Source organism: Mastomys coucha, unplaced genomic scaffold (genome assembly GCF_008632895.1).
Source record: "Mastomys coucha isolate ucsf_1 unplaced genomic scaffold, UCSF_Mcou_1 pScaffold1, whole genome shotgun sequence".
NCBI lineage: Eukaryota > Metazoa > Chordata > Mammalia > Rodentia > Muridae > Mastomys > Mastomys coucha.
Window position 1 is genome coordinate 91,381,870 of NW_022196891.1, and position 27,869 is coordinate 91,409,738.

The window sequence follows — 27,869 nt, forward strand, 5'->3', positions numbered from 1 at the left end:
TTTATCTAACCCATCTCCCAATTTTCTCCTGTCTACCTTCTGGAATTCAGCTTTGATAAGACATAAGTTTTGGTAATTTGTTTGTTCTTATGTCCTCAGCAAAGGGGACAGAAGTAGTAGAAAGACTTGGCACATGAGGGAATTAAGAATATTCAACCACCAACCAAAGACTGCACATGGAGGGGTCTAATTGTTCAGGCAGCATGTGTATAGTAGAGGACTGCAAATTCAATCATCAATAGGAGGAGAGGAGCTCGGCCCTGTGAAAGTTCTGTGCCCCAGTGTAAGGGAATGCCAGGGCCAGAAAGTGGGAGAGGGCGGGGGGGCAGGCATGGGGAAGTGGGAGGCAACAGGGGTTTGTTTTTGTTGTTTTTGTTTGTTTATTTGTTTTATGGAGGGGAAACTTGGAATGGAGAAATTTACATGTAAATAAAGAAAATTAAAAAAAAGAAAAAAAAAGAATATTTAAATACTCAATGACTGAAAGTTTGAAATTAACCATAAGAATTTAATGCACATAGGAGTGTATGGACACAGAACACAGTAGAACTCCTGTCTTGAAGCCTGAATAATATCATGTTATAGGAGGATGTGCAACATATAGCTCAACATATTCACTCAACAGAATATTTCTCTTGTTTCCCCAATTAGATGCTTCTATTCCTCAGGAGAAAATGTGTTAATATCACAAACTTGATAGATCACGAGCCATATGAAAGGGCTCACGATTTTCTGTAAACACAGAACATAATTTTGAATCCATTTTGTATTTATGTGTATGATAAAATTGCAAAATAAAAATGGAAAATGAAAACTAGAATAATAACTGATTATCTCTTCATGGAGACCCACACCTGACTGTTCCTTGATCTGACCTCATCCACATTACCTTGCCCTAAGTGTGCATGTCACAATTTTGGCAAATGTCACAGTCTCATGAGAAGCATCAAGCCTGAGGCAGATGGATTTGGGTTCATGTTGTCACACTAGCTGTGTATCCTGCTCACCATTGTAACTATGATTAGCCTTTATGCATTTGGTCAGTGTTATATCATAAATTAAAGTCTACCAGTTATCATAAATTAAAGTTTACCATCTCCTCATAAGTGTCCCAAACCCACCTTTGGGAAGATCAGTGGGAAGTGCCATAGACTGTGATCGAAAGTACTATGCCTCCTTGAGATCAAGTTGAAGGTAAACTGTTGTCTGGTTATACTTTGCACTTGAGTTAATTGGGAATCCAAACAAGTTGAATAACAGCTACAGTAAGTTGGAATCAGGAATTCTACCATGATGACCAGCTAAACTTTACCAGCTAAAGTAAGTTGGAATCAAGAACTCCAGCATAGACCAACTATGACATGACTTGTTTATGTTAGCCCTGGGATAGCAGCTTAGTACATGCCCTGGTATAATGTTCTCCAGTTGGTTGTCCTATCATGTTTAAAATGTCTTTCTCTAGGTATATCTGTCCTCCATTGCTATTCCTCAATCAAGCAGTACCCTGCTTCTGAATGAAGTCTCAGAGGATTTCAGTGAGAACAAAGGAAGTGTGGACAATCACCTTAAAGAAACTGTTAAATTCATGGGGTTTTCTGCAAGTTACCATTGTGACCCTGAAGACCATTTCAAGGGAATGAAAATCATTTATGTAAACAGAGTCATTTGATAGTACATGTCTTTTATGAATGTGTATATATGTGTATATGTGGGTATACAGCTGCATGTGGAAGGGGAGTGTATGTACATGTGTGCATGTGTAGGCCATGTGTCTTCCTCAGTTTCTCTTTACCTTATTTTTGAAAACTGGGACTCAGCAGTTAAACTAGATTGTTTAGGCATTGAGCCCCAGAGTTCAATCTGTCTTTAGTTCCCCAGAGCAGTGATTACATCACCACACACAGATATTTTTACATGGGTGATAGGGATCAAACTCAGGTCCTCATGATTGCAAAGTGAGTGCTTGGGCAACTGCACCACTCCTCAGCCTGGAACATGTTTAAAATTTTATCTTTAATCCATATTGTTCTTAGTAACATAGGAGCAGCCCACCTTAGCAGGCAGTAGGTAGAAGTCATACCATTATTAATAGACTTAATGTTTTTTCTTGCCTGATTCAGACACTTAATATACCCAGGAGTCTACATATTCCCCCTGGAAAACTCCTAGTGATCAGATTTTCTTTTAAGGCCTGTAAAATAATTGTTAAAATGTCTATTGATTTGATATAGATTATGCCTTTACTGTGTAATTTATCTAAAAGTCCTTTTGAGTTAGTTCATACTTTGTGCTAATATGTCTTTGAAATCTGGTGTATGTCCTGTGCTTCTGATCTTAGACTAGGCACATCCAAGTGCAGCATAGCCAGAGGGGCTGCTGGCTACGTTTGGGCTGATAAAAATGAAGAGGCATGACAACAGAGCCTGAGGGGAAAGGCCTGAGTTTGCAATGGTGGATTGCACCAGAGATCTCCAGGGTTCAGTCCTGAATTTCTAGGATTCAATACTGAGTACAGGACACAGGTACATTCCCTTGTAGTTGGACAGTCTCCAAGACAGGGAGTTTTATCTCAACTTAGATTTTAAAATTATCTTCATCTCTCATCAAATTCTGCTTATGAGCAGAGGCAGGCTCTTCATTCCACAATTCCTGGTGTGTTTCTGAGGAAGTCCACAGTATGTGATTGCTCTATGGGGAATTAAATACTGTCTTTGACTTTAGTAGTCAGGTGATGAACAACAGCACAGCATAAATAAAACCCTTGACCTATGAGAAGAAAGAAAATCCCTTTGCATTGGTTTTGAACAGCTTTATTGAAGAGAGGACTGTACACTTCCACAAGCCCCTTCATTCTGAAGACTGGTAGACATCCTGAGCAACTCTGCTCATGACTTTCAGAGCAGAGAGGTGCTCAGACTCAGCATAGCTTGCATCCTTCTAGCACAGGGTCACTCTGGAGCTATATAATATCTGCATTTGTTGCCAGAGTTTCAGAAACTCCAAGGACTGGCTATGCCTCCATGATGAAGCTTCTTTTGCTCCAGATATGACACAGAAGCAAGGGTGAAAGCACCTGGAATGGATGTGAGAAAAACCAGCACTCATCAGAGGCTTCAGTTTTTACCCTAGGAAAGCAAGGACACTCCTCAGCTTTGCAGGGGAAGATAATGCTGATGGAATCCCAGAGTCCATAATACCAGAGGTAAACATAAGTTACAATGATGAATCAACTCAACAGACCATGGGGAAGAAGCAAGACAGTAGGCATTTGTCAAAATTCAGTGAACAATGCTGATAACTAAGGAATCTTGGGCTGGGTGGACATGTCAAGACTGGGAGGTGGAGGAGGGAGCAGTCATGAGAGCAAAACCTGGGTCCTGGACTCCAAGCACAAGGAGTGGGAAAGTTAGAAATCTCATCTTTGTTCCAGGACAACTCGATGAGTGAAACCGATTAGCTCTAGAATATCATTTAAATCTCCCTTTTAAGCCAATCCAAGTATTTAATCATTATCTCCACTAACACCACACAGCTCCAGACACACACACCAGCCTCACTGAGAGACTTGTCAAGACCACAGCAGTAATTCACAAATTCTCTGAAATTCCCCGCTCCGCCAAGCGGCATGACAGCCTGGCGACCGCTAACATTTCTATTCAAACTGGCTTTGGAGCTGAAGCTATAAATATCCTTGCAGTATTTCCTGCTTCAGAACATAAAGACAGCTTTACAGCACTGATAAAATAGAAATTACTTTCTCTCTGAGGTCTTGCTGGAATTTTAATGTCTGTTTTGCAATAAAGCAGCTCCTACACAATTTGATTTGAGGGAAAGAAAACAAACGGTCTAATTTAGTTACAATAATGACTCTTGTATTGTTTGCCCTGCTTGCTTCTCTAGCTGTTGGGCTGTTAAAGTTTGCAACAGCAGGGCCAAGGATGATGTTTATGAGAATATTACAATTTTTTTTTTATTATTTAAAGACACATAGTCTCTGTCCCTCCTCACCACAGAGGGACAAATTTTTTTTAAAAGAAGAATTAGAGAGAAGAAAATAAAACCTATGACCCCAAATAACACTTTGTGAAAGTTACTTGTTAGAATTCTAAAGCTATTCACCAAAGATGACACCCACTTAACAGGCCTTTGAAATGTAAAAGATCTTAGCAGGTTTAATAACTCTATGCATGTTATCTGTTCTTGTTTTTTTTTTCCTTCAAAGCTCAACAAAGCACTCTTTAAAAATTGTAATTCATATATACCCCTCTCCCTTGTATATTATATGATGGAAGAGGGAAGGGGTAGTAAGGAAGAAAAGGGAGAAAGGGGATAGGGAGAAAAAATGAGATGAAAGGAGTTGGGAGGGTAGGGAGGATATGGTAAGGAGGAGAGGGGAGTGTAAGGGGGAGGAGAGGAGAGTAGAGGAGAGGAGAGAACAGGACAGGACAGGACAGGACAGGAGAGGGATTTTTATTGACATGGTAGACTGTGTCAAGAACTGGACAGTGAAGTTGAGAAATGATTTTAAATTTGAAATATGCTTTCTGAAGAAGGAATTAATTATCGGAAAATGCCAATGCTGAGTATCCTCAAGTTTCGGCAATGCATTGACTGAGTGCCCCAGACTTCATAACAACCAGGATAAAAACTAGAGTTTAGATTATCAGTAGTGGAAATTCAGGATCCTACTGGTTTATCATCATGCATTGAAAGAATGCTTCTGTGTTGGAAGGAACCACAGTCCCCTCCCATCTGTAGCAGCTTTTTATGGGCTACTCTCTCGGGTTACATGTGCCCAAGAAACCACACGTTTGGTTTGATCTCTTTCCTAGTCTGTCCCTCTCTTCTTTTATGTAATTTCCATCTGTTGTTTCTTCTTCCTCCTCTTGGTTTAAGACAGATTGAATTACCCCTTTCCTTTTAGATTCTCAAAAACACCCCATTCCACCTATCTGAATAGTATGTAGGTGTGCCTACATCTTCAGTGTCAGGATGCATCAAATATTCTTCCCTTTATTCTAAGTGTCATATGATACACTCTGAGTTCATGAATTATTTGGTCTAGGAGGGAAGCTCAGATATTGTACCTCATTAAAAGTCTATTGTTTTAGGACCTTTCAGATTAAAAAACAAACAACAACAAAGCAACCCTCAGCTACTGTGGGACAGAGAGTCTCAGACTCTCCATTCTTATCAGGCACACAGTTCCTGAACCTGCATCCATTTAACCAGGAGGGGACAATTTCAGATTTCTGTTTTTAAAGAAAATTTAAGAATTGTTGCTCATATGCAAGTTTTCACCTGACACAAGAGTAACCGGATGCAGGGAGAGGAGAATATGTACCCTTTGTTTTCTTAAACATTAAATTCATCAGCATGAGCACTGAGCAGGAACAAGGACTCATGTTTGCTTCCTCCTTTAAGTGCTGAAGTACCATTGTCTTTTGAATTAATTCATACCATCGTGAAGCATGTCTTTACAGCTAAGGGCTATTTAATTACGAAATAACGATAAGGTTCAATAGGTATAGAAAAAGTATTTTATAAGTGCTAACACCCTTCCATGATAAATCTCTGAAACAATAGTTATAAAAGAAGGCATCGGAATCTAGAAAGGCTAGGTATAGCTTAGCTCGAATGCTATATCGTGTGGCAAAAAAAATGAAAACTTTTTTCTAAGACCTGCAGTAAGACAAGGATAACTGCCTTGGCTACTTCTATTCAATACAGCACTGAAATCCCTAGCAATTAGTCTAAGAAAAACAATAAGAGCTATACAAATTGGAAAGAAAACAATTTGTCTTTGTTTTCAGATAACATGATATCATAGTGGAAAAAATCTGAAACTCTACTAAAAACCAAACAAGAACAACAAAAACCTGTCAAAACTAACAAAGGAATTCAGATACAGGAAGCACAGGCAACCCACAAAAATCGAAGCATTTCACATACTAACAGTGAAAAAGGAAATTAAGTAAGTCACTTATCACAGCTATGAAAACATCAAATAAATGCTTCACAGTAAACTTTATCAAGTATGTAAAAGACCTTTCTCTTGTATAAGATTTTGAAGGAATAAACTGAAGAACAAAGAAAGACCTAAATGAAAAAAAGATATTGTGCTCATACATTGGAAGAATTGTTAAAATATCAACATTTTCGAAAAAAAGAAAGCTGCAGATTCAATGTATAAATTCTAGTGATGTTTTCCAAAGATAATGGAGAAAAACAGCCCACAATTTTATATAGAGCCACAAAAATTTGAATAGTTAAAAGAACTTTGAGCAAAAATGGCAAAAAAGGAGGGATCACATAACCTCGTTTCAGAATATACTATAAAGCTCTTGTCACCAAAACAACATGACACAAAACATGTGCAGAATGGAAAACATAAAAATAAATGTATAAGCCGGGCGGTGGTGGCGCACGCCTTTAATCCCAGCACTTGGGAGGCAGAGGCAGGTGGATTTTTGAGTTCGAGGCCAGCCTGGTCTACAGAGTGAGTTCCAGGACAGCCAGAGCTATACAGAGAAACCCTGTCTCGAAAAAAAACAAAAAAAAATGTATAATCTTTATGCTCAATTGATTTTAAATAAAAATGCAAAGAATAAAGAGTGAAGGAAAGGAAAGGATGGTCCCTTCAATAAATGGTTCTGGGAGAACTAGATGTACATTCTGAGGAATAAAATCAGACTTCTATTTACCTCACATGCAAGCATCGAAATAAATTAGATAGAATTAGCCAATTTAAAATGTGTTGAAGACTTATTCATGAGCCAGAAATCAAACATGGGGAATGCTCTATGACATTACTCTTAAAGTTGATACTTTTAAATATGACCCAAAATTATGGGTAACAAAGCCTAAAAGGAACTAATGGTTTATTCACAATAGAAGGCTTCTGTACTGCATGAGAAATTAGCAAAGTAAAGAAACAATCAAAGAATAGAGAAAATATATGCAACCAAAATAGATAAGGAATACAAAAATGTCAACATCAGGAAAGCAAATAAATACACCAAAGACAAAAAGCCCATACTTATACAACAGGTACAGCGTTGATCCTTATCTCCTCTAACCACAACAGAAATACAAATCCAAGGTACACAGAAGTGTTAATCAGTGACTAGTCAGCTGTGAGGGGTCCTTATTCTCCACCCAGAAAGGAATCTGGGCACAGCCAGGAAAAGCTCTTCCATGAGAGTCATGGACAGCTTCCTAGCCCTATGCTTCCAGTGGTAGAGAACTGTAATCTGATGGCAGGGAGCTTTAATCTGATGGAAGTGAATCAAAATTGTACTTTATCACCAAGAAACTGCAGTTATTGTGTAGCTCTCATTTGGTACCTGTAGAACAGGTTTCCTCAACCTGTGAGTAACAATCTCTCCGCTTTGAAGGGGAGGTCAAATGACCCTTTCACAGGGGTCACCTAAGGTCATCAGAAAAGTATATGCTTATATTATGATTCATAACAGTACCAAAATTCCAGCAAAAGTACTATGGTTGGGGGTCACCATTGCATGAGGAGCTGTATTAAAGGGTCATAGTATTAGGAAGGCTGAGAGCACTGCTATAGAGCATTCAGTGCAGTTAGTGCTGGCTTGAGGGTACTCTGCTGGTGTCTTGGCTGACAGTCAAGGCAGCCAGGACACTGGGGAAGAATCTAACAGCTACCAATTAGGGATTCAGATTATTCCATTCCCTGATGTCTTTACTTATTTACAGTAAAATAAATATGAGGACTGCTATAATAAGAACTTGCTGTTGACATTAACAGTCACTTAACAGTGTTTAACAGAGCTGAGCAGTGCCCACACATTGCCCAGTGCCCTAGGGAGGAGAAGAATCTCCCTCTCCCAGTCTGTCTCTGCTTCACAGCTATCGAAACTGTTTCATGAGGAATGATAACAGGTATTGCTGCTGGTGGCTGTTACTTGGTACAACCTGTATGGGGATCAACTCAGGGAGTATTAAAAAATTAAACATGAAATACACATATAATATAGCAGTCTCTACTTAGCACCAGAATGTTGATAGAGATCTGAATGCCTACTATTATAGCAGAATTACTATCTAACTAAAAACATTAAAAGTATCCATCAGCAGATAAGTGTATAAAGACAGTATCCTCAGTAGGATATGATCTCTCCTTAAAGAAGACATGATGACATGGATGTACCTGAAGTGTGTTATGTTTTAGGATAGAAGCCTGGCACCCAGAAAGCACATCCTGATTACACTTATGTGTGGTATCTGAAAAAGCCAGACTAAGAGGCAGAGAGTGGTGACCAGAGGCTGGGAACTGGGCCGCTTCAGGGTGATAGTCAAAGGGTACAAAATTTCAGTTAAAGAGTGTCAAGAGACCTTCCCTTAATATATATTATCATGGATATGATAGTTATTTATTCCTGAGAGCAGGTTTTAATTGTCCTTATCAAAGTTTTCTAAGAAGTTACATCATTCTGCATCCCACTGTGTGTACAAGCCTGTTTCTCTGCTTCTCCACCCCTGTTTTTGGTGCTGTCAGTGTTGTGGATCTTGACTATACTCACAGATCTGTAGTGGGACTTCATTGTCCATTGAGGACACAGCATTTATCTGGGACACATGCTGCAGAGCATGTCAAAGTGTTCTCATGTCACCCATGGATGTTTGACAAGGTATCTATGAAGGTCTTTGGTCAAGTTTTAACCAAACTGTTTCCTCATTAAGTTTCCAGAGTTCTTAACAGTTCCTTCTCAGATCTCTCTTTTCTAAATTTAATTTTTAATTTAATTACTAGCACCTGTCTATTCATTTTCCTGACAGCTTTTTCACAGAACAGGAGATTTAAATGTCAATATAGTCACCTCAATTCTCTTATTCTTAGATCACACTCAGGCATTACTTAGTTGTCTCTTTTCTGTCATCTTCAGCGTACACTCAGCTCTTGTCCATATTGAGTTAGTTTTTTGAAGCCTGTGAGTTTATGTCTTATTTCATTCACCTTGCATATATATGTTTTAAGCACTTTTATTTTATTCTCAAAACTCTTTACATGATGATAAAAGTATTTTCCATTAATGACTCTCTTAGATTTAACTGTAATATGCTGATCTGTGAACCAAACCAGTCTCTCTTTCATAAACTGTGGATCAAAGAGCAATTGTGACTGGCAGACATGACTTTGAAAATGAATGAAATTACCTTAATGATTCAAAGAATAAAGCTGAACATATTTTGATAATGATAATATTTGTGCCTTTAAGTAAAAAGTAGAATTCTAGCAAACAACATTTATCTCCTACCAGAGCTTGATGGACTAATATGCATCACAGTCCATCATCAAGGAAAGTCGGGGAAAGAACTCAAGGCCAGAACTTGGAGGCAGGAACTGAAGCAGAACCCATGGAGGAATGCTACTTACTGGCTTGCTGTGCATGGCTTGTTCAGCCTGCTTTTTACACAACTCAGGACCATTTGTTGAGTGGGACTACAGTGAGATTGACTATTCTACATTAATCATTAATCAAGAAAGTGCTTGACACCCTTGCCTATAGGGCAATCTTATGGAGACATTTTCTCAATTCAGTGTTTTCCTCTTCCTAAATGACTACAGCCTGTGTCAAGTCAACAACTAGCCAGCACAACCTCTGATGAGATTAGTGGTGATGTCAATAGGGGAAAATCTATTATTGGGCAGAGAGATATGCCAGCATTTGGAAGAGCTAGATTATATAAGATGAAATATTTGCAAATACCAATGTTTCGTGTTGCAAAGTTATATTTGGCTAATACATCCTGCATGTAAATAAACAAGCAATAGATTTGAAGATATCGCTTAATATCTAAAGTGTCTGACACACAAGCACAGGAACCTAAGTTTGATCCCTATCACCAGCAGAAAATGTCTTATGTAGCATTGCAAATCTATAATACCAACACTGGGTAGGTAGAGACAGATGAACCCCTGCAGCTTGCTGGCCAGCTAGCCTAGCCTATTTGGTAAGCTCTAGGAAAATGAGAAACCCTGTCTCAAAAACCAAGAAGAATGGCTGTCCTATGATCTCCACATTCCTCCACACACATGTGCACACACAAGTGTACAGTAGAGTATGGCACATACACACAATGAAGTACAGACTGTGACAAGGGGGCTCTGGGCATTTATCCAGAAATTAAAAATGTGTAAACATTTTAAATTTTGTGATTACCTCAAGTACTTCCTTGGGCTTAATAATGGGGTCTAGAGACAAGAACTTGAGAAGTCCATCTGCAGATAATTTGGGATATTTCTTATCAAATTTTACTGACCAGATTGACACTTTAATGTCAATTAAAATTCCAACTAATTTCCCTCAGAAGGAGTAACTTCCCATGATTCTATCACTTGTTTAAATCACTTTGCCTGCCAAAGCTTGACAGGAACAAATAGTGAGAGGCAGAGGACACTCAAGCAGCTTCTGAATCCCAAGACCTGTTTTCCCTCCTCTTCTTCTTCTATCACTAGATACCATCATGTATGCAACCACATTGGAAGGCATGAAACACACTAGATACCTGTAAACTTTGTGAAAGCCTTGAATGTGTGTATGGGAAGTGGAGTGAGGTTTGCTAAATAAGGAATTATTCTTTTAGGAGAAATAAAACTTAATCTAGATTGAATTATCATTTTACTAATTGTCTCTTGAGGTTCCCTTTTTTGTGAGATTGGCAAAAGAGCAGAGTCTGATCCTCCCAGTGGTGTGATCACTTCAAGAAGCAGGATGTGTTTTATTGTGAGTAAACACTCAGCTGATATCCCTCAACACTGGTTCTGGCTACATCACTACTGAGCATGCCCACATAAGAATCCTTTCCACACATGTAATGTAAAAGGAGAAAGCTATTACAAGGAGAATTAGTGAAGGCAGCTCTTGGGAATGTTTTGCCCTTGTTAGAGTGCTCCACAGCAACTGCCAGTGTATGCTAGGAACCAGTGTTAGTCTGAAAATGGCAGTGAGGTTCTTGGTTTCTCTCAGGACTTGCCTAGCTTCCTTGTTTCTGGAATAGAAATCATCATGCATTCTCCATGCTTCCCCCAAAGCTTCAAAGTGCACAGAGAAGGGCTTGGACTGGGGTGTCAGACGCCCAGGTTTCAGTACTAGCAGGTTACCATAAACCACGTGACTTGTCATTACTCTGCCCGGCCCCTTTGTCTATCAACTATACCAAAAAAATTGACAAATATTATCCTTATTTATTCCCAGCATCCTCTAGTTCAGAATCTTCTATGATTTCAGAAATCCCTGGATTATTGATTCTGTACAAGGCAGAGAAGGACCAAACATTGGTGTGGGATAGCTCTACATAGTTTTTTATAAGGTTCTTTTTTCTTTTTTTCATTAAATGAGGAATGGAATCATTTTCAAGAGCAAGAATTCAAATATATTCTCGGCCTAATGGGTTGAAAATGTTCCAGTGTTTGTCGCAGTGCCATTTTCTTATTTCACATTTCAGTCACAATCTGGAAGTGCAGGGGAGTGTGGCAACAGGAACCAGGAACTCCTCCATCTCCCTCCAGGTCTCCTGAGCCAGGAGAGCAAGAAGATCAAGGTTGCCGCAGGAGAAACTGAGATGGAATACCCTCCCTATGCGCTGTGCCCAACTTATGAAATCAGGTATGGAAATTGAGTTATTTCAAGAAAGAAAACCATGCATTTCCTCAGAGCTTACACGGCTTTTATTTTCTCACCCAGATCATTTGAAATAAAATCCATATCTGTGTTCTCTTTATATGGAACAATGAATCAATCATTTTTTATTGAATGTTTCTCTTCCCTCTGCCATCGTAATGGCTAGTTTCCATGCAGTTGATCAGATCAACCAGGTATTGATTTGATTTGGTCATTGGAATGGTCTCCAAATTAGGTAATTTCATGTTTTCATCTTTGGAATGGAAATTGTACTTACCAATGATTTTAGAAAATGTAGCCTGGGTGCTACCTATAGGAAAAAAGGGAGGAGTGCAGAGTCTGAGCCTGAGCCTTGCACATGAGAACTCCTAACCAGCTCCTAGGTGAATCTTTACAAGCCTAGCAGTGTCTTCATCTCCAGAGAAATGCTGTCTTTGAGGTCTTCTCTCCCTCAAGCTAAGTCTCTGGACCACTGTCTTCTTCACTTTGGGAATGCAGAGCTATCCTTCTGCCAACACACCTTCTCCTGCCATCTTTCAGGGCAACTCTAGCCTTTTATTAGCATAGTCATTGAAATACCCTCTTCATTCTAGCTCTTTATAATCCATCTTCAAAACTATCCTTAAAAACAAAAAGGTAGATAACAATCCAGCAAACCTTCTGACTAGAAATATGAAATGGATCCCAATTTAAGGTCAAGTCCCCTTGCATGGACCCATCCTCATTTAACACCAGCACCAACTCTCTCATGAAATCTCTTTCCTTAAGTCCCCCAGTCACACTCTTCCTTCTATCATAAATGTTATACATTTTAGAACATGTGTCTTTGTGAAACATTCAAACACATGATTTTCCTAGATCCACCAGAGAAAGCAGTCTGATTCACTGTTTAATTGTTCCATGTTAGAAGCTGTCTTTTGCAGTCAGAAGTTATTCCTCGAGTTCTTTCTAAGCAAACATTGATGAGGTTGGTGTTATAAATAAAAACCCACATACTCATCCTTCTCAGTGGCTGACTTCAGTAGTCACTTAATTTTGCAAATTTCTTTCTCTAGGTTTTTATGTTAAAATTCTGTATGCCTTATCTTGATTAGTATTTTAAAAAATAAAATGACATCATATTTTGTCCTATAACACAGCCTTTTCACTTTTGTGGAGTTTATGCTAATGGCTCAATGAAAGCTTGCTTCATCTGAGTGGGTCTAATGTATCCCCAATCCCTTTGTTTGAGAGCTTTGATCCAGACTATAGGAACCACTCACAGTCAAGCAGCTACTTAGCAACAGAGCCAGAAGCAATACCTTTATGCTCTTAACATTCTTTCCTTGAAGTTCAGACTTTACTAGACAGTGCCTGTGTATGTTTCAGTACTTGTCTCCTTCTGCCCAGTATGTTGTGTGCCAGAACTCTGTGCCTTTTGTGTTTACAGAAACACCATTACTTCTACATTAATTCTTTTATCTCCCTGGATGCTCTTCAGGTTTTTCTGCAGAATACTTCCAGGTCTTTCTCACACATACATGCATCCTGTGCTCTAAGGCACCCCAGTGGCGGCTAAGCCGCCTTTTGTACACAGCAAGAGAACACTGTCTGTATTCCCAGTCTCTGTTCTGGTCACATCAAATAATCTCTAGCTTTTGGCAGAAATATCAGCATACAGGTAAAATGTTTCACAGGGCTGATGCAGGACTCCTGTTCCCCTATTCCAGACAGTAGATGCCAATGAACTCCCACTCCCCTAATCATGTTGGCATCATCTTTGTTTATATTTTTAAGTGCATCCTTTACACAAGCTTACATGAAGTTAATGAGAAAGACCTCATCTTTTTCTCATGGCCTGAGCCCTCCTCACAGGCTCACTGGCTCAGACCTACTGGAGAACTTCCTTCTGTGCTATTTTCAAAATATTCCCTTAAAAGGCAATTACATATGTATTACAGTATCAATTGTTTGTCTGTTACTGCCATGGCAAGTGAAGACTATTGTATCACTTTTGATCTACCCTTAATTATTATCTTCAAGTTAGAACATAAACAATATTGATGAAGTTTTCCATATTTTTCCTAACAAAAAATTTCCTTTAGAAAACTGACAAAGATGACGAGAAATGCTATATAAAATTATGCACATCAGTTTCCAGGGTCACATGTTTGTTTACAAAGATACTAGCAACATCTCTAGATGATGGATGTGATGGAATAGTAAAGTTCAGGGATCTTGCCTTTCAGATGCCTAAGGCAGATCTTGACAAGACCATCCCAGCAGCTCCCTGAGGGGGACCCAGCACAGCACTCTGTGGCCTCTTTCTTTCCCAGTGTTCTGTCATTCCAAACCATGCCAAGCTGCTGAGATGGACAGAAGGCTCCTACCAGCTCTACTAAAGAATAAGCTCTCTTCATGCCATTTTTCATTGGCAATGCTGTGTCTTTGAGATCAATCACTCCTAAGACTTACTCAGCTGAGAGTTCCACATATGCATCTATGTTTGGGAACATTCACTAGGCAGGGGTCTCCTTTTATCTGGTTCATCAGCTGGTATTTCAATGTTCAGAACTTCATTTTATGACTGTACATCTTTTTTACAATCAATCAATCAATTAATCAGTCAGTCAGTCAGACAAAATAGTGTGTGGCTTGTGTTTTGTCCTTTTGAGCAAAACTAAAGTAAGAAAATATTCTTACTCAAAATCTCCAAATACTTCTTTTCCTTTTTTCCTCTTTAAATTTATCTGGCTCTATTTTTCATTTATTGTATTTTTTTCATTTTTTACCTTTTATCCCCCCCAACCAATCTTATCTTTCTTTCTAATAACAGACACTGAGTCATCTCAAGTAGTGTCTCCATGGTTTCCTGATGTTTCTATCTATATTCTCAAAATTTCAGAATTAGAAATCTTGGAAAGATAACATATAAGTTGAAAATCCTCCAATTTTTAATAACAAGCCTTCTTTGTGTGAACTTAAGAAAAACATTTAACTTCTCTGATTCTCCATCTGTCAAATGAAAGTAATATTAAAACTATATAATGAAATACTCATAACACAAATATATTAATAGCAATAAACACTTGTGACTATATAAAACACCATTAGGAGCTCCTCTCTAAATGTTGGCTGTTTCTGTTCCTAATCTTCCTGTCAGCCTGGCTCTGCCTGGCAAACTGGTGCTTGGGCTTGCTTTTGAATTCTGGTCTGCACCAGACGCTTCATTTCTAGAAGAATGGCCAGAATGAGCTTCTCTGTTTCCACGAAGGCTATCATTCCTGCTTTACAGCATACTGAATGTCTAGCCTCTGAAAAGCCCTCTTTCCTAGGATAGCCATTTGGTGGGTTTTCTTTCTTTTTATCCTGAGCACCTGCTCAAGCAGAACGTGTGATTTACTGTTGGTCGTGAAGGTGAAAGAGATTTTTGACAAGCAGAGAAATGGAAAAAGTCTGAGCTTTGTTCATTAACATGCGATCCTCTTTGTGTGTGCGTAGGGGGTGGAGGTAAAGGAGGGGGTGGACATATGAGTTACAAACTTGAAGCCTAATTTGCTTATGAAGACAGATCTGCGTCTGGTGGAAACACATGGCACTCCAGTCCTTGGGCCCAGCGTTTGGGAAGCCTGATGCATTTAATTGGTAAATCATCTGTCTTTCATTGTCCCCCACCAGCATTATCTGTGAGGCAGCTGCCCACCTTGGCTGATTAAATGATTTAACAGGATGGCCTTCTGTCTCTCCTGCCAGGGCACTCAGAGTCCAAATGAATGTTGATGGTCCATTCCACCCGGCTGTGGGTGAGAGCAGATTTTCTCGCTGGAGGACTTAAGAGTTAGGTCTTCCCAATGCCTCTCAATGGAAAGTATTTGGCCCTCCTGTACCCGCTTGCTAATACTTTCTGTTGGTCTACAGGATCCATTGTGTAAGCAGATGCCACACAGGCAATTGGGACGTCGTGACACATTGTGGATAAACTAGCCTTTACAGGCCACTTGGTTACCTTTTCTAGACTGCCAATAATCCTCCAAGTGGCTGGCAAAATTCTATTTTCCCCTTTGAGAACTGTGAGGAGAATGCCATTTATGCTGTAATCAACATCCTTCTAGGGAACAGATTTTTGTGGTAAATCTTTTCACTAGTTGGGATGGATGACAGTTTGGGTCACAAGCTACATCCTGAAGAATCAGCTGGTGTACAAATAACCAACTCCATGTGAAATAATTGGAAACACTTGGGCTTGAAGTTTTACCATGTCGTACTGTCTGATTCTGCTCCTCAGTGTACTTCTCCCTTCTCCTTTCTTCCATTCACCTCAGGGGGCTATTAGTCTTTCTCACCCTTCTCAATCTTTTCTTCTTAATAATTCTAAATAATTGCTAAACCCTAAACACAGACACTTGCTGGCATCTGTGTGCACGTGAGAGAGACCTTCTCTCAGTTCTGTCCTAACACATGTAATTGTCAGGTTTCCGGGACACAACCATGATTTTTACTAGATATTTCCAAATTTGATCTTCAAAATACTTGTCAAAATTTGTATTTTCACCAGCAGTATTTCAGTTTTTATTTTTCCTCTTTCTTACTGCCATTTAGTACCCTCTGACTTAAAGATCTCTGCTAGTCAGGTGTGTTAAAAATATGTCATAGTACTGTTGTTCGAATCCTTCTGATTACAGGCATGTAGAACAGTGTTCCCACATTCATTTTACCTCAAATTTCATCTCAGAATTGTTACTTTGCACCTTCCCTTTATTTTTCCACTCGTTTCTATAAATTGATTTGCAAGAATTTCCTTATAGTTGAATGTCAGTGTTTTGCTTGTTACTTGCACGATAATGCTTCATTTTGTGTTGTATCTTATATTTGTTTATGGTGTTCCTGGTTGCACAGAAATTTCTTACCTTGAAGATTTCTGTTTTTGTTGATATAGTTACAAAATGTTGTCCTATTGTGACATTTTGCTGTTTCTTTTGTATTAGACATAACTGGTTTTTAAAGGATTTGCTCATATTTAGAGCTTTAAGATATTTGCAGTTTGTTTTGTGCTTTGCTTATAAAAGGGAATCTAATTTTACCTTATTCTCCATGTACATGAAAAGATAAAGATATTGGCATCATTTTAATCCCAGCTGGCCTTGTATGCCTTTTAAATCAGATGTGAAGGCCTCTAAGATACTTAGACTTTTTCTCACCCACCCTCATTGTTTCGGCCTCTTTGACCTTCATAGCATAGTGCCCTCCCTGCACCTTCTAACTTTCCTTAACAATGGATTTAGTGTTGCTTTTAGTTTGAAAAGAACTGATTTATTTTTATTTCATGTGTATGAGTGATTTGCTTGCATTTTATGTATGCTCACTGCATGCATCAAAGTCCCTGAGACTGCAGTTACAGACAGTTGTAAGTCACCACATGGGTGCTGGAATCAAACCTTGGTCCTCTAGATGAGTAACTAGTGTTTTTAACGACTGAGCTATCTCTTCAGACGCCCACATATGATACCTGTTTGTGTTTGTTGGTATACATCTGTAATTCTAGGAAGCATGACAATGAGGCAGGAAGAACAAAAATTCCAGGCTAGCCTCAATTACATAGAAAGTTTAGTGATGAGGGTGAGGAGAGAAATAAAGAAGGGGGAGAGGGAGTGAGTAAAGGATGGAGGGAGGGATTAAAGGATGGATGGAGGGAGGAGGGAGAAGAAGAGAGAAGGGAGGTGGGGAGGAAGAATACCTCTTAGGAAAAGTCTACATTTGCACTTCTGGTTTTACCAGTCCCCTACTGTTTTTTAATCTTGTTCCCTTTCCTGCATTTCTTGACGTTGTCTTGCATTTCCAAATGATAAGGATCTGGTAGGATAAAGCACTTACCTGCTATGCACTGTGCACTTGATCTTTAGCACCACAATCATTCAATCAATCAATCAATCAATCAATCAATCCCTAAAGCCAACCTTGAAAGACTATATATATGTCTGTGTCAGAATCTTTGTCATCACATAGACTGCATGGATTCTGTTATTCCTCTTCCTTTCTCTCTCTCTTTCTCTCTTTCTTTCTTTTTCTTTTTTCTTGGGGGGGGTGCGTTTCAAGACAGGGTTTCTTTGTATAGCCCTGGCTGTTCTAGAACTCACTCTGTAGTCCAGGCTGGGCTCGATCTCAGAAATCTGCCTGCCTCTGCCTCCCAAGCGCTGGGATTAAAGGCGTGCACGGCTGTTATTCCTTTTTCATCTCTACCTTCATGCGTGTGCAACACCGATACAACCTCACCTCTTCCTTATGTCCTCAGTCTCCCAAAAGACTGTACTTCTCTGTGTGGTCTTGTATACCAATATCTCCTATCTAGAAATCTGTATGTATGGCACACATTTCCCCCTGTCATGTCTGTTGCTCCATATCCTAAATTCTCAATGGAAACAAGTCCTGTTTTCTTAGAGCATATTATTTGAAGAACCAGCTATCAAATGAAGGTCTGTGTGGGCTGACCTTCTGCCTGCAAATTCTAAAGGATGAAGGACTTGGTTTGTTACTTCAGATCGTCTAAGAAGCAGATGCTACATACTTCAAAACATTCATTGGGAAAAACATTTGTAGATGAAAAAAAAAAAAGAAGCAAAGAGAGCTTCCATCATGATGTAGTCTAGTCTATGGGAATAGATCAAAGGAAGAAGTAAGCAGAAATGATCTCAGACTCCTGGTGAATACTGAGAGTCACAGGGAGGTTCTTGGGGACTAAAGCTGCAGCTATCCACTAGAGGAATCCCACTTCTGCATTACTGGATGCTTTCCAAGACTCTTTTTGTGCTCTGTCACCCTGTAGAGGCAGCCTAGGAACTCATGGCTATAGTCACAGCAGTTCCATGTCTCCCACAGTTTCCCCTTCAAAAGACCTAGTGCAAACTTCCATAGAAATGTCTATGCCCAAACAAACAATTTGCTCCTGAAATCTATGTGGTCACTGCAATGACATGTGATCTGCCCAGTAGACCTCTGGAGTACAAGACCTCTGTAGTAAAAGCTTGGGTGTATATTCTGAATTCTAAGGGTTCTGGGAGGAATCATAACTGGCCTACGAAAGGAGGCACATTTCACTGTGCCAAGGGAACAGGATTGAGGGAAAAAAGACAGTGCTGTGGTTGGAAAGAGGAATACCTAAGAATCCTGCAAAGTACTCATGGGAGAAAAAATTCTGTATCTGACAAGTCCACAGAGCATAATCATAAAAGATACTTTCTACAGAACAGATTCATAAAAACTTTCTGTTCTCTTACTTCTCATTTGTCTACAAACTTCTACTCTTAAAAAGCCATAAATCTATAATGACATCTTGGAGAAGAAAAAAAAGTCAAGGCTGGGACATGACCTATCAGTCTGCTTTTTATTGCTATAGCTGGATCTATGGGGGTTGGTAATATTGTTAAAAAAAAATCCAGATATGTGAGCTTATGGTTTTGAAGGCTAAAAACTCACAATAAGGGTAGCCCTGCTTATCTTCTGGTGAGAACATCATTGACACCTATAAGGTGCCATTGTATTACAAAGTGACTGAGGGCATATTACATGGTGAGAAAGAACTCAGTGAAAGATTTGAGTCAGAATGCACCACAGTCAAGATCAGGGGAATATTAATGCCCCCATTCTGCTTCATTGTGCACCCATCTAGCTTCCTTTATTTTTTACTGTCCAGAGTTCAGCCTACATGTTCTGTTACTATTGAAGAGACTCCATGACCATAGCAACTCTTATAAAGGAAAACATTTAATTGACTTGGCTTACAGGTTCAGAGGTTAGTCCATTATTGTCATGGCAGAAAACATGATGATTCTCAGGCAGACAGGGTGCTGGAGAAGGAAGCCAAGAGTTCTACCTCTGGATAATTAGGCAACAGGAAGAGAGAGAGACACAGCCTGGCTTGAGCACTTCAAATCCCAAAGCCCATTCCCAGTGACATACTTCCTTCACCAAGGCCATATCTACTTCCAAAAAGCCATAGCTCCTAATAATGCTACTCCGCAGTGATAAAACATTCAAATCTATGAACTTATAGGAGCTATTCCTTTTCAAACCACCACACTAGTAAATGTTAGCACCAATAGTAGGCTTAATTAATTAATAATCAAGAGCATCTTCCATAGACATGCTCACAGACCAACTTGATCTAGATAATTCCCCAGTTGAGACTTTCTTCACAAGTGATTCTAGGATGTTTCAGATTAACTTTGAAACTAACTAGCACACTCCAGTTTTACCAGCACACAAGAATCTTAGCAAGACTATCATATAAAATGGCCCCTTGCCAAAAAGCCAATTAAGACATTGCTTCCCTCTGAGACCCCTTGAGACAGGCCTAAACAACGCACATTTCTTTTAGCAATACTATCTCCCAAGTATCCACTAGAATGACCCATTAAGCTCTCCCAACAATATTCAATAGTGTTTCATCCCAAAGTTACAAAGTATTCTTCATAATATAATCAGGTTCATCACAGCAACAAACCCACTTCTGGTATTAAATTTTGTTCAGGGCTCATTTCTATTGCTGTGCTAAACTATCCTAACAAGTAGCTTATGAGGAGAAGAGTTTACTTTACTTACAAATCCAGGTTACTCTCCTTCATTGCAGGGAAGTCAAGGCAGGAACTTAAAGCTTCACATCTATGGTCAGGATTATCATCTACAGCAGATATTATCTGCTGCCTTTGGTACCAAACTAATTCCATGGATACTTGCTTGCTTTTATTTAGCTTTTATCTTGCCTTATATAGTTTAAGACCTCCAATCTAGATAATGTTGCCACCCACAGTGGGCTGTCAATTAGCAGTTAAGACAATCTCCCACAGACATGTCTATATGTCTGTGGCCATATGATGCAGGTTATTCCCCATTAAGACTCACTTCTCAAAAGAGTCTGTGTTGTGTCAAGTTCACAGTCAAAACTAACCAGCACAGGACCTAACTAGGTATCTAGCTTAATCATTTGTAAAGGCAGCATCAAACAAAAATGTGTTCACCTTCCAAGAAGTTGCACTTCTTCAAGGTACCTCTACCTCATGATATCACTGCAACAGGGATCAGATTTCTGTCATATAAACTGTTAGATTTTGGAATGTTTGTGAGCCAGATGTGGGAACAAAGTATAAGCTGTCCTTAAGAGATATATTGAATCTAAAATGTTTACATATATATTTTTCAAGTAATAATTCAATCACTGATGGTATCATAACCACTATGAGAGATCAATGTCTTCTACCTGAGACCTCTGGTATTTTTGTCAGCAGTACAGAGTATCTTATCTCGGGCTTTGCATCCTGGACCTAGTTCTTTCTTCTCTACAATTGCCCCTCCTTGTTCATAATTTGCATTTTCTTTTTTTCCTAGTTGATATTTCACTGTTCACCTTATTGTTCTGCATTTTGACTGGTCAGTCAGCTGCTCATTCACAGCATATGGAACCTAGATTTTTGGAGGACATTCTTACAATGTTGCAAATATCACTGAAAATTTATGTACTACCACCATAGGGTCCTCAAAGCCATTCAGTTCTGCTTCCTAGTCAGAACTTGTTCTCTATTCCTCTCACATCTTTATCATCTCAGTTTTCATCTCATTCTCAGAAACTTTCTTCCTGACCCACCCAGAAAATACAGACATTGACTTTTATGTCATGTATTTTGGCACTTGAATGTAGGTGATTGCAGCATCCTCCTGAGCACACAGTTCTGTCACCTTCCAGTGCAACCATCTCTCACATTGCAGACCATCTGGCAATTTCACTGTCCCATCTAACACTATTCAAAAACACATGAAGAAACACATTGAATACATAAGGGAAATATATATATATATATATATATATATATATATATATATATATGAGAAATACAAGCTCAGACTAGAAGTGCTGTGCTTTGAAACATCCACCAAATCAGCAGGTAAATTTGTACCTTGCACCAAAAGGAAACCCTTCACTGAAGTTGGTTAATATTCAAAATTAATATCTTGTAATAACCCAGATGCCTTTATTTCTGCTTTAATTTCTATGGTGAAATTGCTAATAACCCTGTTTCTCATCATGGATAACAATTGCATCTCCTTCAGAAAAAAGATGTGTGAATGTGTTTTCCTTCATAAATGAGACTTAGAGTCAATGAGAGCAACAACTCTTTGTGATTCCTATCAAACTGGGACAGTAAAATGTTCATAGAGAGTTCTAGCAAAACACCATCCATTATTTCCCCTTTAAAGATTAGCATCTTTAGTGCTACAATGAAAACTGATTTATAGACTTCTTAAATATGCTCTTATAACATTTTTAACATAAAATAAGTAACAATTCCAAGGTAGAACTGTTAGAATAACATCTCCCAAAGCAGCTGTGGCAACTCAGAAGCGTCCCATCTGAAAGATGTGTCTCCCAGCTTGGTTGAAAGTGAGTTCAGCACCAGGAAAATCCTGTCTTTTACCCTCATTAAATAGTATCCATAGCCCTGTCATATCTGAGAGGGAAGTTGATGAGCTAAACTCTTAAATTGCAGTAAATTTTACAACCCCACCAATTTGCTTAAGGATCTTAATGTCTAACCCCGTGTATGTTTTACTTGTGATATCAGGTTTAATAGCTGTGTTAGTTATTTTTATGTTGTTATGATGAAATGCCATGACCAAGACAACCTATAAGAAAAAATTTATTTAGGCTTATTGTTCTAGGAGGGTGGTTTTCAAACATAGTGATCTCTTTGTGGGATCACATATCAGATACTGTGTATATCAGATATTTACATTATGATTCATAACTGTAGCAAAATTACAGTTATGAAGTAGCAACAAAATATTTTTATGGTTAGGGATCACCACAGCTTGAGGAACTGTATTAAAGGGTTACAGCACTAGACAGGATTAGAACCATTCTTCTCCAGAAAGATGAGAGTCCAGCATGATAAGTAGACACAGCAAAAGCAGCAAAGCAATGAGAACAGAAAAGTAAGAGTTCATATATAAACCCCAAGCATGAAGAAAAACAAAACTGCAAGTAGGGTAACGACTTAAGCTCACAAAGCCCACACACACACAGTAATGCATTTTCTCCATAAAGACCACACTCCTCAAAACTCCCCAAATAGTGTCATTTAGGAGTATGATGCTAGTTGCATTATGCTCTCTTTCATGTGTTGGAACCTTAGCTAGGTTGAGTAATACCCACAGGGCACCCTTCCTTTTACTTCAAGGCAGAGAAGGAGGCTTTTTCCTGATGGTACTATAATCCCTTATCTCTTCTAATACAGGCCTTAGCTGCAACATTAGGTTTCCCAGGGTTATTTTTTCCTCTTTAAAGTATAACTTTTGCATTTCTTTATACCGTTTGCTCTCTTCTTTGTAGACGTTCATAACAATTGTTCATAATAACCACCTTCTGGATTCAATATTTTGCTGCCTTTGAGTAGCCTCAACCAACGAAAATAGTCTAATATTTTTCATTTAGCTCCAATCAAGTTCTTAGGAAAAGGTCATAAAGCATCCTATTCTTTGCCAAAATATCATAGTAATGGGATTTAGCCCAGTTGTTGATATTGTTCTCTTCTAAAACCTCTTCATCTCGGCCTCTACATTCTACATTGCTCTCAATACTCTTGTCTTCAGGTCCCTGGTAGAATAGACCTTTAAGCTCTGCTTACAGCATTCAATATTTCTCTAACCCAAAGTTCCAATGCCTTCCACATTTAAAACATAAAACAAAAACAAACAAAAACAAAATATGGTCAGGTTCTTCATAGCAATAGTTCACCCTTTGGTACCTGTTGGACCGTGAAAGCAGTCTGTGTTCTGGTTGAGTGAGGCTTACTCTGGAACTAGTAGAAAATTCTACAAGGAACTGAACCGTAAGCTATGTTCCCAGATACTAGGCTCCTGATAACATGAGCCCTCAATTCCATAATCCTGTGGCTATAGGTTACATGGGCAATGCCCTAAATTCCTGGTATTCTGGCTAGACTCCACCCCTACAGTTACCTGACTACAGCCCTGTATGCCCCAGTCCACAGTTACCTGGCAATAGCAAGGTAGACCAGCCCACTATAAAAGGGGCTGCTTGACTCCTCCTCTCTCTCTTAAGCTCTTGCTCTCTTTCTTGTCTCTTACTCTCACCTTTTGCTCTCTCTCTGCCCCTCCTTCCCCGTTCTCTCCACGTGGCTGCCCTCTGCTTCTTTACTCTTCCCCCTCTCTCTGCCTTTCTACAATAAATGCCTTTAAATCATGGACTGTCTGTGCTCATTGGGATCTGCTGTGCTGGAATAAAGGAATAGGCCTTCCTCTAAAGAGCTGCTTCTAATCTCCTGCAGGAAAACCTCCTAGCGTTTCCAACTACTAGACTGGACCAAAGACTCTCGGACCGCCACCCCTCACGCAGGAACCACCCAGTGCCTTCTTCCCCTGACTCTTCTCCCTTTGGCCCTGGGGCTGACCGAACAGTCCCAGGCACCCCCACTTCGTTCTCAGCTCTTCTACAACAACCAGCAGTATCTGGGATAGAACCTGTCTTCTTTGGCCTCCATGCAGCCCAGGGAATCCCAGAGAAGGCTCTTCTGCAGTACCAGTACCCAGTGGTCTGTGGTGCTTGAGAGTCTGAGCTGAGACCGCGCCTTCCCTATCTCCTGGAGCGGGGTCCTGCGACTCAAAGCCTGTTTTGTGATGGTTCTGTGGGGTCCCGCAGCAGTCTCCTGCACCCACCTGTTCAATCTCCCTGAGGTCTGGCAGGACACGGGTCTCTTCCACTCCTTTATCTCCCCACACCCGGCGCCCCACAATATCTACTTTAGTATTAGTTACTTTTATAATTCTGTGATAAAAATCCATAATCTAGGATTTGTTTATTTAGAAGGTTGAGTTTATCTAATTTTATGGTTCCAGAGGGTAAATCTATCATGATAGGAAGGCGTGGCATTCTCAGAAGGAATATGAACGAGATCGCACCTTCATTGTGAACACAAAACAGAGATAAAACTGAAAGTAAGATTGTAGAGCTGCTCTGATCACAACCAAAGATCTTCTAGGTCTATATGATGTGCCTGAAAATAAGACCTGCCTTTAGTACATACCTTTAACCCCAAACAATGACATCTAATTGGAGGGCAGACAAAGTGATGAATCAGAGGAAGATTTGACAGAATGAGTTGGAGACATGATATGCTTAACTCTCAGGAGAAAAACTATTTAAGAGTAGTAAAAGGAGAGAGAGTCAGTTTGTCAGTTGAGTTTAGTTGAGTTCATTTAGAACAGTTCAGTTCCAGTCAGTTGGTAGTCAGTACAGTGAGTACAGTTCAATGATTTTGAATTAGTTCATGAATTCAGAACAGAGACAGGTTACAGATGATGACAGAATGAACCAGAGAATGAGAAGGCACCAGAAGATTAGAACAGATTGTCAGAATCAAACAGATTCTCTGTTTGAGGCCAAGCAGAGAAATTCAGTCAGCAGGAGAAGCCAGATGGAATCAGTCAGTTTGAAGAGGAGTTCAACTGAGTTGAAAGAGTCACCCACAGTTCAGAAAGGTGTAGAAAGGGAGAGCTTATTCAACAGTAATCTTCTGAAATGACAATTTGGAGGTTAAATTTACCTTTACATAAGATGAAGACGAGATCTCAAAGCCCACTCCCAGTGACATACTTTCTCTAGCAAAGCCCATACCTTCTAAACTTCCCAATACAGTGCCACCAGCTGTGGACTAAGTATTCAAAGACTGGCGACCATGTGGGACATTTCTCACTCAAACCACTACAATTAACCCACTCTAGAATGAGCTATGCCTAGAATGGAAGGATGGGGTTATGACTGTGTTTCCCACTATTCCCTGGAGAAAGCATATGCCTGCCGGTGGTATGAACTGAAGAGGACAGAAAAACAGATGAAGCAGGAGCTCTTTAGAGTCAACATCTCTTACCTCCTTCAGAGCCTTCAAATCACAAGAAAGAGGAGCTAAATCTGTGCCCTGAGAATAACAGGATTACACATTGCCCAGATCTCAACCTTCTACTTAAATAATCCAACACCAAATACCAGACTCAAGTAACTCCAATTTGAATAATCTATAACTGCTTCTCAAAAGTCTCTGGGACACTAATTTGTTCTCTGTAACAATGTAGATCATGAAATAGATCCCTCTTCTCCCATCTACAGATTATAGAAAACCAAACAGAGCCATCATTTTTCTCCTTCTATAGGTAAGAACAGAGGGCTTAGAAATGTGTAATGATTTGCAAAAGATCATAAAATTAATAAAGGTGGATTCAACACCTATGCTTAAATTTCTAGCATGGCATCCACTTTGGTGGAGGACTTTCCTCTATGATTAGAAATTATCAGAAATTCTACTGTACTGATATCTCATTCTTTCTATTGATCTATCACATTTTTAAAACATAAAAGTCAATGCCTTCCTTCATTCTTTCCTCATCTCAGTGAGAAGAACTAAGAAATAAAAGGAAGGAATCATTACACATGTCTTGTAAACCATCTCAGCTTCTTTCTTTCGAGAGCAAATGATCACATTTAATGTGTTTCCTGATAAAGGATAGAATAAAACCATAGCAAGAAGCAGAATAAGATAAATTATGAGTTATTGGTAAGCTTCTCATCACTAGGATGAAACATAAGAAGGAGGTAGCCTCATGTAGAAAAAAAATGGGTAGTGAATTGGCAGAGATATTTACATGGGAAGTTGTAGTTTTGCTTCTGTGTAGAAGCTTTGTTTTCTATATTCACTGTGTGCTAGGATCTGGCTTCAGGAATGAAAGTGGAAGTGAGTAGTTAACTAGAAAGAGAGAATTAAATGGAGGGATCCCTGGAGAGTAAGGAAATAGATAGCATTTGTCTCTAAGAATAGTCACAGGAAACAGGATAAGAAGCATAAACAGTGAATCAAACTCAAGGTACAGGGAATGTTCTTCTAGGGAGAGCAGTGATGCCTAAGAATATGAGAGATTCACAGGAGGCAAAAAGACAGAGCACTATCCACGTCTTGGGTTGTTCCTAGAGAGAAAAACGCATAGCCTTTTCAGAATCAAGGATATAGGAGAGGGAGAACATGGACCTTGGAAGAGGTCAGTATCTAGTTGGCAAGATGAAGACCAAGGAGAAGTAAGCATCTAGATGGGGACAGTTGATCAGTGCTATGCATATTAGATGGGATGTAGAAGAGATGAGAATGACAAGAAGAGCTGGGAGACTAGTTATTTCAGGGTTTATGAAGAGTAGCATGGTATATAAGTTGGAGTGGTGATAGGAATGTGGCCTGGGAGCTTGGATGAAGTTACAGAGCAATGTCTACCCATGAACACCTCATGACTATGGGAAATTCAGCAATGTCTACCCATGAACACCTCATGACTATGGGGAATGACATCAAATCTTGATTTACAAATTTATCTTCCAATAAATAAAAGCAGGGCTATCTGGAAGAATAGCTTATATCATAGAGCAGAGAGCATGAAGGCTTGAAACATAACGTTCCAAGAGTTAGGGTCAAGGAATCTAGAGCTTTGTCAGAAGGTTCCAGAAGCCACTGTGATTGGCACACAATTCCCTGGGCTGGGATTTGGCCTATTTAAATGGGAGAAGGTGAACTGAGCACTGGTATGCATCATTCTCTGGTTCATGACTGCTGGTGCATTGTGACCAGTTGCCTTAGGCTCCTGCCACTAGGACTTTTCCACAACAGTGGATAGATTAGGAACTGAGAGCCCAAACAAATTCTACTGCTTTTAGTTTGCTTTTATCATGATAGTTTATCACAGCAACAAGAAAAGTAACTAAGCAAAGCAGTAAGAGGAATAAGGAAAATGTACATGGCTTCAAGGGTCCTTTCTGGGTGAACCTTGAAACTGTCATGTTAGTCAAGGGTACTAAAGACTGGATGACTTACGAGCCAAAGTTCCTTCTCTTAATTCCAAAAGCAAGAGATCCAGAACCAAAGTCAGATCAATGTTTGTGTCCACTAGAGACTCCATGCTTCCCTCTCCAAAGCCTCATCTTTTTCTTGTAGCTTGTGATCCTGCTTTCTTGGCCTGTGTCTTGATTTCTGGAAGTAAAAAGTACACCAATCATGTAGGGTCAAGAACAATTTAACACAATTGCTCTGTAGTACAGCTTAAGGTCTGGGATTGTGATTCCACCAGATTCCTTTATTGTTGATAATAGTTTTGGCTATCCTGGGTCTTTTGTTGTTCCAGATGAATCTGCAAATT

The 27,869-nt window shown here is 39.4% G+C and overlaps 1 long non-coding RNA gene across 8 annotated transcripts in view; it reads right to left on the reverse strand.

Annotated features, from left to right (window-relative positions):
* Positions 1 to 2,794: 2,794 nt before the first annotated feature.
* LOC116069219 overlaps positions 2,795 to 27,869 on the reverse strand; it is an 80,987-nt gene continuing 55,912 nt past the window's right edge. For 5 of the 8 annotated variants that reach the window (XR_004109925.1, XR_004109917.1, XR_004109915.1 and 2 more), the window contains one exon: positions 27,494 to 27,703. This is a non-coding gene — a long non-coding RNA (uncharacterized LOC116069219). Of the gene's footprint in view, positions 3,074 to 27,493; positions 27,704 to 27,869 lie in introns of those variants that run through there. The other 3 variants (XR_004109924.1, XR_004109914.1, XR_004109912.1) reach the window with 1 other exon arrangement.